Source organism: Agrilus planipennis, unplaced genomic scaffold, assembly GCF_000699045.2.
Source record: "Agrilus planipennis isolate EAB-ADULT unplaced genomic scaffold, Apla_2.0 scaffold114, whole genome shotgun sequence".
NCBI lineage: Eukaryota > Metazoa > Arthropoda > Insecta > Coleoptera > Buprestidae > Agrilus > Agrilus planipennis.
This window is the reverse complement of record NW_020442440.1, coordinates 929,645-939,461: the sequence shown is the minus strand read 5'-3', so window position 1 is coordinate 939,461 and position 9,817 is coordinate 929,645. Positions and strand designations below refer to the sequence as shown.

Sequence of the window (9,817 nt, the reverse complement as noted above, 5' to 3'; positions counted from 1 at the left end):
ACTTAATATATAATAATTCTTAATTCTCCTTTTTCTGTAATTTCGTTTCGTATTGGTAACGTTATGTATAATATTATTTTCTACGTTCGTATCAATTCGTCAAAGAATCTCACATTCTATGATATCTGGATGTTGTTTTGTTTGTATGACGTCAAGTCAGAGTTGCGCAGATAATGCCGAAGCCGAACACGAATATGCTCACGACTAACAGGCGTGAACCAGCACATAGAGTTCGGGCTTTTACGCTTACGTAGTAGTAAAATGGTGCTTTCCTGAAGATTTCGAAACCGTTTTTAGCATTTTTAAACTCAAAATTGGAATATGTCCAGGTAATTAGTAGTTAAATCGTCTGATAAATATTCATAACTTGTATGTTATATGATTCACAATTACTCGCTATAATATGCTTGGTTATTGACCAAGGTCATGACGGACGATCCAAATAAGAATAATCCATATTGTTATTAATTAATTTTGTATTATTGTAGGCACAATAAAAGACTGATTTAACGTCAAATTAGACAATTATTTAATTATCTGTTATACATATATTGACCATAAATCAGAAATTAGTAATTAGTGCACGTATATATTGCACAACAATAATAATAATCATATTATTTCAGGTACCTATGAAGATCTAATCTAGGAATGAACCTGAATTAGCACGGGGTGCTGTCCAGCGGTAAGTCTGCTTGAAAAATTAAATAATTCTTGCTATAAAGTTGGTAGGGGAGAGTCCGGCAGTACCGTCACCTTAAGGTTTTTTTGGAATAAAAAAAAATACCTTAACTTACATGTTCAGTATATGTTGTTATTTATTAAGAAATAATTAACTTTAGAAACAAAATTGTGAAACAGGGAAAAACTTATATTAAAGAAATTGGCCTTCAGTACCGGCCAGTACAAACATCGCCAGTTATATAATGCAATAATCGCAAATGTATTGATTTGAGAGTTCCGGTACGTTTGCACAAGCATCATGAATCGAAATTTTACAAATTCGTGGGATTCGAGGCACAAAGGACAAATTGTCTTTCCCTGGGTTGGCGTACTGGGTGGGTGGGACTGCTCTTATTAAACTAGTAGATTCAGAGGTCCGTAACGACAAAAAAAAACTTTTGGGTGTTTCGTTCCCACCAACCAGTAATGCTGGTGGGCGGGCAGTCCCACCGGACTATGCCGGAAGGTAGGGCGGAAGGCCCTCTTCAGCCTGCTTTCAGGAATCGTGGGAATGGGTGGGTGGTGGTTCGGGTGAGAAAGATGAGACGGACGAAATGACGACAGAAGAGAATGAGAGATTATCTGTGGAATATTACTGCCCCAGCATTTGCCAAAGTGATCCAAGGAAACCACAGAAAAACTTGGACCAAGGCAGACGGACCGGGAATCGAACCGGCGTCCTCCCGAATGCTAAGCAATGGTCTAGACCTCTAGGCCATGGCGCTCGGTGTAACGACAAATCGCCATGTATCTTCATAAAAGAATAATAGTAATTCTTTCCCCTCACATTTCTTTTCTTTATTAAATTGATGTGGTAATTTTAAATTCTCAGCAAGTTGAAAGGACAATTTAAGAAATTCCTGATTGTTCAAAGGCATTAGCCTTTTCGCCAAATCTTTGACATGCTCCGCCAATATTTTTTTATGTTCGGGTGAGAAAGTTTTGTGAAAACGCCCAATGAATGGCTTTAAACTGACCTCTTTATTTTTTTTATAGAACTAATTCTGTCATTCAATGTAGTTCTTGGTATCTGATAGCGATCTGCAGCTTGACGTGCACTCATCTCATGGAGCACCTTTTCTACAGCACAGCTTTGTGCATACTGTCAGGATCCCATGTGCCCTTCTTTTTTTTTCGTTTCTCTAGTATAATTTAATTGCTTGGCACCATAACGTATCTAAAGCAAGTAAATGTAGTCAGTAATTAGTTTATTGTTAGTGGCCGGTACTGGAGGAAAATTTTGTGGCCGGTACTGCAGGAAACAGGTTATATTATTATTTGCAAAAGAGACAAATGTTGGACGCGCAAGTGGTTATCACATTATACATTTTTAAAAGCTACATAATTTGTCAATACATATCAGGTTTTACTTTATTACAACTCGTCCAAAAAACTTCAGAAATCAACCACGGAGTTTTTGTTATGCAATTTTGGTCCACGAGGCGCCACAGTAATCATTTCACTGACAATTAACTGGTGGTGACAGCTTAGCTGCGCGGGAGATAAATACTTGCGATTGTACACTAAACAAACGAAAAGAGCTTTGACAACGCCATCGGGTATGTAACTTTAGAAATGGTACAGAATGCCGGCCAGTACTGTAGGACTTTCCCCTAATTCTTTCGTAAATTGTTGGTATTTTTCGGAAACTATTGAAATAGTTTTTATTCATATTCCTACCTTTTTGGACAAAGGAGAGGGAGGAGGGGTATTTAACCCTTGCACTTTTTTATCCTGCAATTTTATTATGAAATTATTAAAAACTGTATACTACTGTTTCGGATATGTCATGTACATATTTGGAAACCTATCGCTGCGCACAATTTCGGGGAATCCCCGGCTTGAAATAAAAGAGCGCTAAACCGAAACAGTGCTAAGCAAAACAGCGTTAAGCGGGGTCTTACTGTATATGGAAAATATTATTTGGATTAGCTATCATACTATTAATATCATGAGAAACTTTTGCCATCCTCGCAGGATTATTGGATTGGTAAATATCTAACTTTTCCCAAACTTATCCAGGTACTAATCATCTAAATAATCTTCATGTACCTATACTAATTTATATCAATCAATTAATGGTTATTGATTGACGTTACATAACATCCATCGAAAGTATATATGGAAGGACTATGTGCAATACGAATATTATGTTGACTTCAAATAAATTGAGATGAAGTCAGGGAGGGAACGTGAATATGAATAACCCTGGGCTAACACTACTTTGGGGCTTAAGTACCATTTTACCAAAAACTATTTTCTTAAAGATAGAGAAGAAACAGAGCAATTGTTTGTAGTTGTGTTATATAAACTATAAAGCAATTATATTTTTTTTGTTTTCTAAATTCACAATATTATCCATTGTCTTCAATAGGGGCTGGGAGACCTTTATATCCATGGAGTCTCAGTGGTGTAGCGTGAATTTCTGTCACCCGGGGGGAAGCCTAAATTTGCCACCCTTCCTATTTTCACAATTAAGTCACTGCGGGGCCTAAAAGCCCATATGTATATAGATCCGACTCTTTCTTCCACGCACATGGTTAACATTTTCTCCAATATTTTAAGTTCAACATATTAATTAATCAGTTCACAATCATCAGGTACACCCCGTTTCCTTTTTGAAATAATGGACCAACCCTAATTATAATAATTACCTACATGTCTATAACTTCCCTGTGTTGATCTAATAAGTATGTTACGTATTGCTATTATAATAGGCGGGAGATTTGTGAAACTATCCAAATAACGACGATGAGAGGTGATGTCGGCGTCGATTCGGTTGTGGACGCGGAGGTGGTGACACAATGGGGTGGTAGACAGAGGGGGCTGGGGGGGGGGGCTAGCCAGGGCTAGAACACACCATCTAAATCTAAACCCTTACATATTACACGAGTCGGCGACCAGAATATTTACTGCCGAGATTCGCATTTTGCTGGCAGCATATACAATGTTAGTTATAGTTCGGAAATGATTTAAAGTGGCCCTTAATGGGCCAATAAATAGGGCCGTTTCAATACGCGACAACGATCATAGTCGCTGCCATACATTAGAGGGTAACATAGGAGAAAATCGAGGCTGGACTGTGGACTAGGAGGAAGGATGGGTATACGGGGGGTGCAATCATCTATGCTCGTATACACACGTAGCAGTTGCACACATATGTGTAACGTACAAGTCTACGTATGTATGGCGTTAGCTTTGTTCTTTGTATAGAAACACAAAATATCTAGGCGCTAGCTGGGTCGTTAATTAATAGTTTGGAAACAATGTGACCAAAACATCGACGTGGGTGCAGGGATGTTTTATTAATTTCTTATGCGATGACTTTCGACCTGACAGAATAATGTAAGGAGTCTAGGAAAAAAGGATATAGGTATACATCTTTATTTTGAATTATTGGTCACAAAATTTGAAACAAATAAGAGAGGCACTAGTGACTAAAGGAGCTGAAGAATCTGAGGAACCACTGCACCGATTCTAAAAATTTTTGATCTAATAGGTTGCTACACCATCTTAAAATCCGTATGAGGGTAACCTTAACTTATGATTTTCAAAATAATTTATTCCAGCCTCTTAACTTCAAGTGGACTAAAAAGTCATTACATATTAACGTTTTGAATTTGTTTACTGTATCGTGTCTCTAAAAGTGCCTACAGATTAGAGATGATCCGGGTACTCGGCGGATCCGGCACTTTTTTTAGGATCCGGCCGGATACCGGATAATAACGCCTGGTACCTGACAGTACCGGGTAGTTCTACCAAAGAAAAAAGAGAAACAAACACCAGAAATAATAATTTGTACTAAACCTAATGAAATTCAACAATTAATATTGTATTGGGTTGGGTCGTTTGTCCTAATTTCTATTATTAATTGATTTCTATACTAAATTACTTGTTATTTCGATATAGTTCTTGTGTTTACTTCTTATCGTGAACAAAATAGGTCAGTATGGCCGAATTGTTAAAATTTCTGTCTCTTACTGGTATATCAGGTTTTGATTAACGATAACTTGTCAGTATGATTTTGACACCTTGCAGACTTTTAGTGTCTATAAACATTATAGGCTCGTTTCAACTCAACCCTATCGTTGAAAATCCGCCAATCAAGAATTAAAATTTCATTGGTTTAATTTCATTTAAAAAAAAATCTTAACTAGAATTGCGCAGAGGACGATGGAAAAAAGGGCAAAAGAACTATTAGGGGAAGATCAGTTTGAGTTTAGAAATAGAGGAACACGGGAGGTCATTCTAGCTTTACGGGTAACAATAGAGAAAATGATAGAAAAAAGTAAGAGGGCGTACATAGGATTTGTAGATTTAGAAAAAGCTTTTGACAATGTTAAATGGGACAAGATGTTAAATATACTTAAAAATGTAGGGATGAGTTACAAAGATAGAAGAGTGATACTTAGTTTGTATAAAGAGTAACAGAAAGTTATAGAGCTAGGGCTGCAACGTAGAGAAGTAAATATTAGTAAGGGAGTCAGTCAGTGCATCCCCACTGTCATCGATACTTTTTAATTTATACATCGAAGACGCGATTAACATCATTAAAAACACTACAACTGTAGGGATAGATATACAGGGCAAAAGATTAGTATGCTTAGATTTGCAGATGATATAACAGTATTAGCATCTAGCAAGGAGGACTTAGAGATAGCTTTAAATAAAATGGAAGCGGTACTGATAGATCAGTATTGTATGAAAATAAATAAAAGTAAAACTAAAATACTGGTATGCAAGGGAAGAAAAAGTTTGGCAAGAGCGAATATAAAGATAGGAGACGAAAAATTAGAAGAAGTGACTGATTTTAGATATCTAGGAAGTCAGATAAGAACGGAAGAAGTAGTAGGGATATAAAATAGAGGATAGCGCAGGGTCGAGTCGCTGTTAAAGGTGAATATTGGAGCGCGGCACTGTACGAATGGGAATCAAGGACGGTGGAAAGAAAGGAAAAGAAAATGTTAGAAGCGTTCGAAGTGTGATGTTACCGGCGAATGATGAGGATATCATGTATAGAGAAGGTTAGAAATGAACAGGTATTAGAAAGAATAGGAGAACAGAGGACTCTATGGAAGTCAATAAAAAATAGGCGAGATAGGTTGGTAGGACACCTTCTCAGGTATGAAGATCTAGTCAGAGACATATTAGAGGTAGAAACAGGAGTAAGGAGGGGTAGAGGTAGACCTAGATTAGATTACTCTTCGCAAATAGTTAAGGATGTAGGCTGTTTTAGGTAAATGCGAAGTTTAGCTCTGGATAGGAAAGAATGGAGGTACGGGTCCAACCAGTCTTAGGACTGACGACCTTATGATGATGATGATGAATTTAATTTTAAAAAATAAAAATAATATGTAGGTTCTTTAAACCACCCTAATATCTCGAACATTTCTAATAAAGAAAAGCAACACATTGAATAGTGCCTAGCGGCAGCGTCCTCCGTCGTGTCGCTCCCTTTTCACATCCTTCTGCGTCTTCTCTTCGTCCTCTTTTTCGCTGAAGTTCTTACTTTTCCTCGACAGCGATACACGGCTCATCCTGCGCGGCCTGCCGGCTGGCTCGGCTGGCTGTTAAAAGAGAACATCGACTGACGTGACTGAATTATGGCACACACAATTTATGAACATTTGTAATCCTATTCAAGGTTTTATGCAAATATTACTCACTCAAGCAGAGAATATGAGTTTATCAAGCTCTCAGGCGTAAATCATTGCCCCTACTGAGTTTATCTGTAAATTGCACTTTCCAGAGAGAGAGTCGAACGAAGAACAGATACGAACACGATCGTACGTGTAACGTACAATAACGAATGTACATGAAAACAAACAAACAAACAAACAAACAAACGGACCTAGAAGAGGCGTCGTGTACGAAGCCCGCAGGCAGCGTCGCTACCCTCGATTCGAAGCACAAATCATCGCGAAATTTACCGTTCCAGAATCGAACGAAAAATGAAACCCAGGCAACGTCGTCAACGGAGGTAAAACATCACTTGAAAAGCAGACCAAAAATAGGCAAATCCTTTCAATTTTTGCTTTTCAAAAAGTATTGTCACATGCATGTAGGGAACCCAACATACGTAGTGACAGAGAAGATCAGATTTCCTAGACGTCTAATTCTGGATCATTCTAAAACATGGCAAGCTCCTATACATAGTTGCCGCGAGGTTGAAAGAGTGGCCGAGCGGCATGACCTAGAGGTATATAGACCATTGCTTAGCATTGGTTCTATTCCGAGTCCATCTTCCTTGGTTCAAGTTCTTCTGTGGTTTCCTTGGATCACTTAAGCAAATGCTAGGGCAGTAATATTCCACAGATAATCTTTCTTCGTTCTCTTTTGTGTTCTTTTCGTGTCCGTCTCATCTTTCACACCCGAACCACTACCCACCCATTCCTACGATTCCTGAAAGGAAGCTGATGAGGGCCTTCCGCCCTACCTTCCGGCTTAGTCCGGAGAGACTGCCCGCCTTTCAGCATTAGTGGCTGGTGGGAAGTTATGAATGATTTTTACGGAAGAGTGTGTTAGTACGAGATCGAGTTACGAAGCGATACAAAAAGCGAAGTAGTATGCGATAGAGTGTTGAAATAGTAGTGAATTAATGACAGGAGTGTTAATTAGAAAAGAAATAATTAAATAAAATTAGCAATAGTCCGAGAAGGTGTTTAAATACGTAACAGTATATATTTCGAAAGGAAGCAAGCTGTTAAACGTTAAAAGGGGCAAATAAAATGAATATAAAGAGGAAGTAGTTTATAACGAACAGAAGACATAGCGGACATTCGGATATAACGAGTTAATTTAAGAGATTCGTATGCAGATTCTTTTATACCTACTCTTGGACATTGAGGGTACAATTATTTCGATTTAAGTAAGCAAAAGTGATGACTAATAAGTAGTTTTTGTCAAGAGAGTGTTTAGATAAGTGTAGGAAATATGTATGTCGTAGTAAGCAGAAGAAGAAGAAGTGAGTGGTTGAAGCGGCGGACGGGACGATATCTGCATTGGCGACGTTTCCGAAGTCTCAGAGGAGGAGGAGCCAAGGGTGATTGATATCCGGGACAGCGACAGATAAACGCAAAACACATTGATTTAATGCTTCGAGCTGCAGTTTGTTTCGTAGAATGACTTCCCCTTTCGCTGTAATTAGTTTTTTTCCCGCTTGTTGTTTTGTGAAATCGCAAAAGCAGGCAGACAAACGGTGTCCACGTCGGTCGTATGTCTGTCTCGAAATGGTGAATGACGGCGTGCCCGATGGCCTGCGTCCAACACCAGAACATAAAAAGGAACGATGGAGAAGAATTTTATGGTTTTATCTGATTGATTCCGGACAACTGTACCAAAGAAGTATACGATATATTACCAAATTCTTTTGGCGTTTACGTATTCTGAATTGCATACAACTGAATTTTATAGTGAGTGAAATTCAGAAAGGATCAGGATGTAGCGAACGTTCTAGTACAGTGGTTTTAGAAGGGGATTTTAAAAATACCATGATACGAATGAAGAGATATCGGAAAAAGTAGGAGAAAGAGGACGCTATGGAAATCAACAAGGAAAAAAGGACAGACAGAATGGTAGGACATGTAGGGGTAGATAGGGGCAGCTAGGGGCATGTGCATTAGAAATAGGATTAGAAGCGGGAAGAAAAACAAGAAGACCTACATATATTAGATTGTTGTTCGTAAATACTTATGGGTGCACGTTGTTCTAGTGTCCAAGCAGTCCCAACGAACCATAAACGAGAAAAATTATCTAAGTACCCACATGTCAGGTGGGTGTGCAGGTAGGAAATGTATTTTTAATCACAGGACCAGGAATTCGTTAATACGTACCTATACATACACATCGATATAGGCGTACATGTATCTGTCCGATAAAACCCATAAATTCCTATTAATTTATTGCCATTGTTAGTTCGTCTTATTATGGAGGCCGTTATTTTTTCAGGCGTCCGCTTGTCAAGCGGTATCTGTTCTAGTAAAGTGGTCGTTATATTGCTGTTGCCCCCAAGTCTCGATTATTAGCTTTCGAGATGAACCGACCGAACTAAAACAACCGACGGTTTTCAAATGCAGTTTCACGCCAAGGTGTTCGTCTCTCATCAGTTACGATCACGGCTCAACCTGCATAATTTTTTTTAATTTAATCTGATACTTACGTTTTTTTTTTCATAACCCTTCTAAACACAAAAAGTTTTTGGCAATTTCGAAAATTTACCGACACAATAGTTGTCTTAAATGCTGTCATATATGCGAGCTTATAAAATGGAAGCGGTATTGACAAAACAATCTATATATATAAAAGAAAGTCGTGTTAGTTACTTCACTTATAACTCAAGAACGGCTGAACCGATTTGGCTGAAAATTGATGGGGAGGTATCTTACAACCGGGAGAAGGACATAGGATACTTTTTATCACTTTCCACGAGAAAAATGTGGTATATGTAAACGCAACTGACATGGAATGACAAAACGAAATTGACAGCAAAACAAAAAATTTATCAGTCAAAACATCAGTCTAGCCTTTCATTTGTTAAGATTGCATGTTTGTTTTTGGTTCGATTTACTTGAAATTGATTAAAAAATTCAATCTCTGTTGGGGGGGATGAGTGGTGAAGAGGAGTTGCAATGTTTAAATGGAACATATTATTTGTGATCAGATTTACTTGAAACTTTGTTTTAATGGTCTCTCATTTAATTTCTGAAAGATCTATCTCGACAATTTAAAAAAGGGAAAGGTGTTGCAATTTTTGTTTGGGACATACTTTATTTATGGTTGAATTTACTTGAAACTTGGTATATATGCTGTTTGATATTATTAATCAAATGAAAAGAGGTTGCAACGTTTCCATGGGCTACATTTTATTTGTACTCGGATTTACTCGAAGGATGCTCATTGCTGAAATTAAGCAAATACGTGTTTTGGCAATTTTTAAAAATCAACCCTTAAGGATGAAATGTTGTTGCTACGTTTGTATTTGAAAGATGGCGACATTACACAAAATTAAAACGTTGTAAGGGTGAATTGGGAGCTAAAAGGTTTTATGGAGAAAGAATATTAATTTCTGGGAGCGAAGCCGCGGGGAAAAGCTAGT

General features: G+C 37.9%; 1 long non-coding RNA gene across 1 annotated transcript in view; it reads left to right on the top strand.

The window, feature by feature from the left end:
- Nucleotides 1-238: 238 nt before the first annotated feature.
- LOC108736213 overlaps nucleotides 239-9,817 on the top strand; it is a 165,085-nt gene continuing 155,506 nt past the window's right edge. Inside the window, exons 1-2 of the long non-coding RNA XR_003232301.1 lie at nucleotides 239-329; nucleotides 627-685. This is a non-coding gene — a long non-coding RNA (uncharacterized LOC108736213). The remainder of the gene's footprint in view (nucleotides 330-626; nucleotides 686-9,817) is intronic.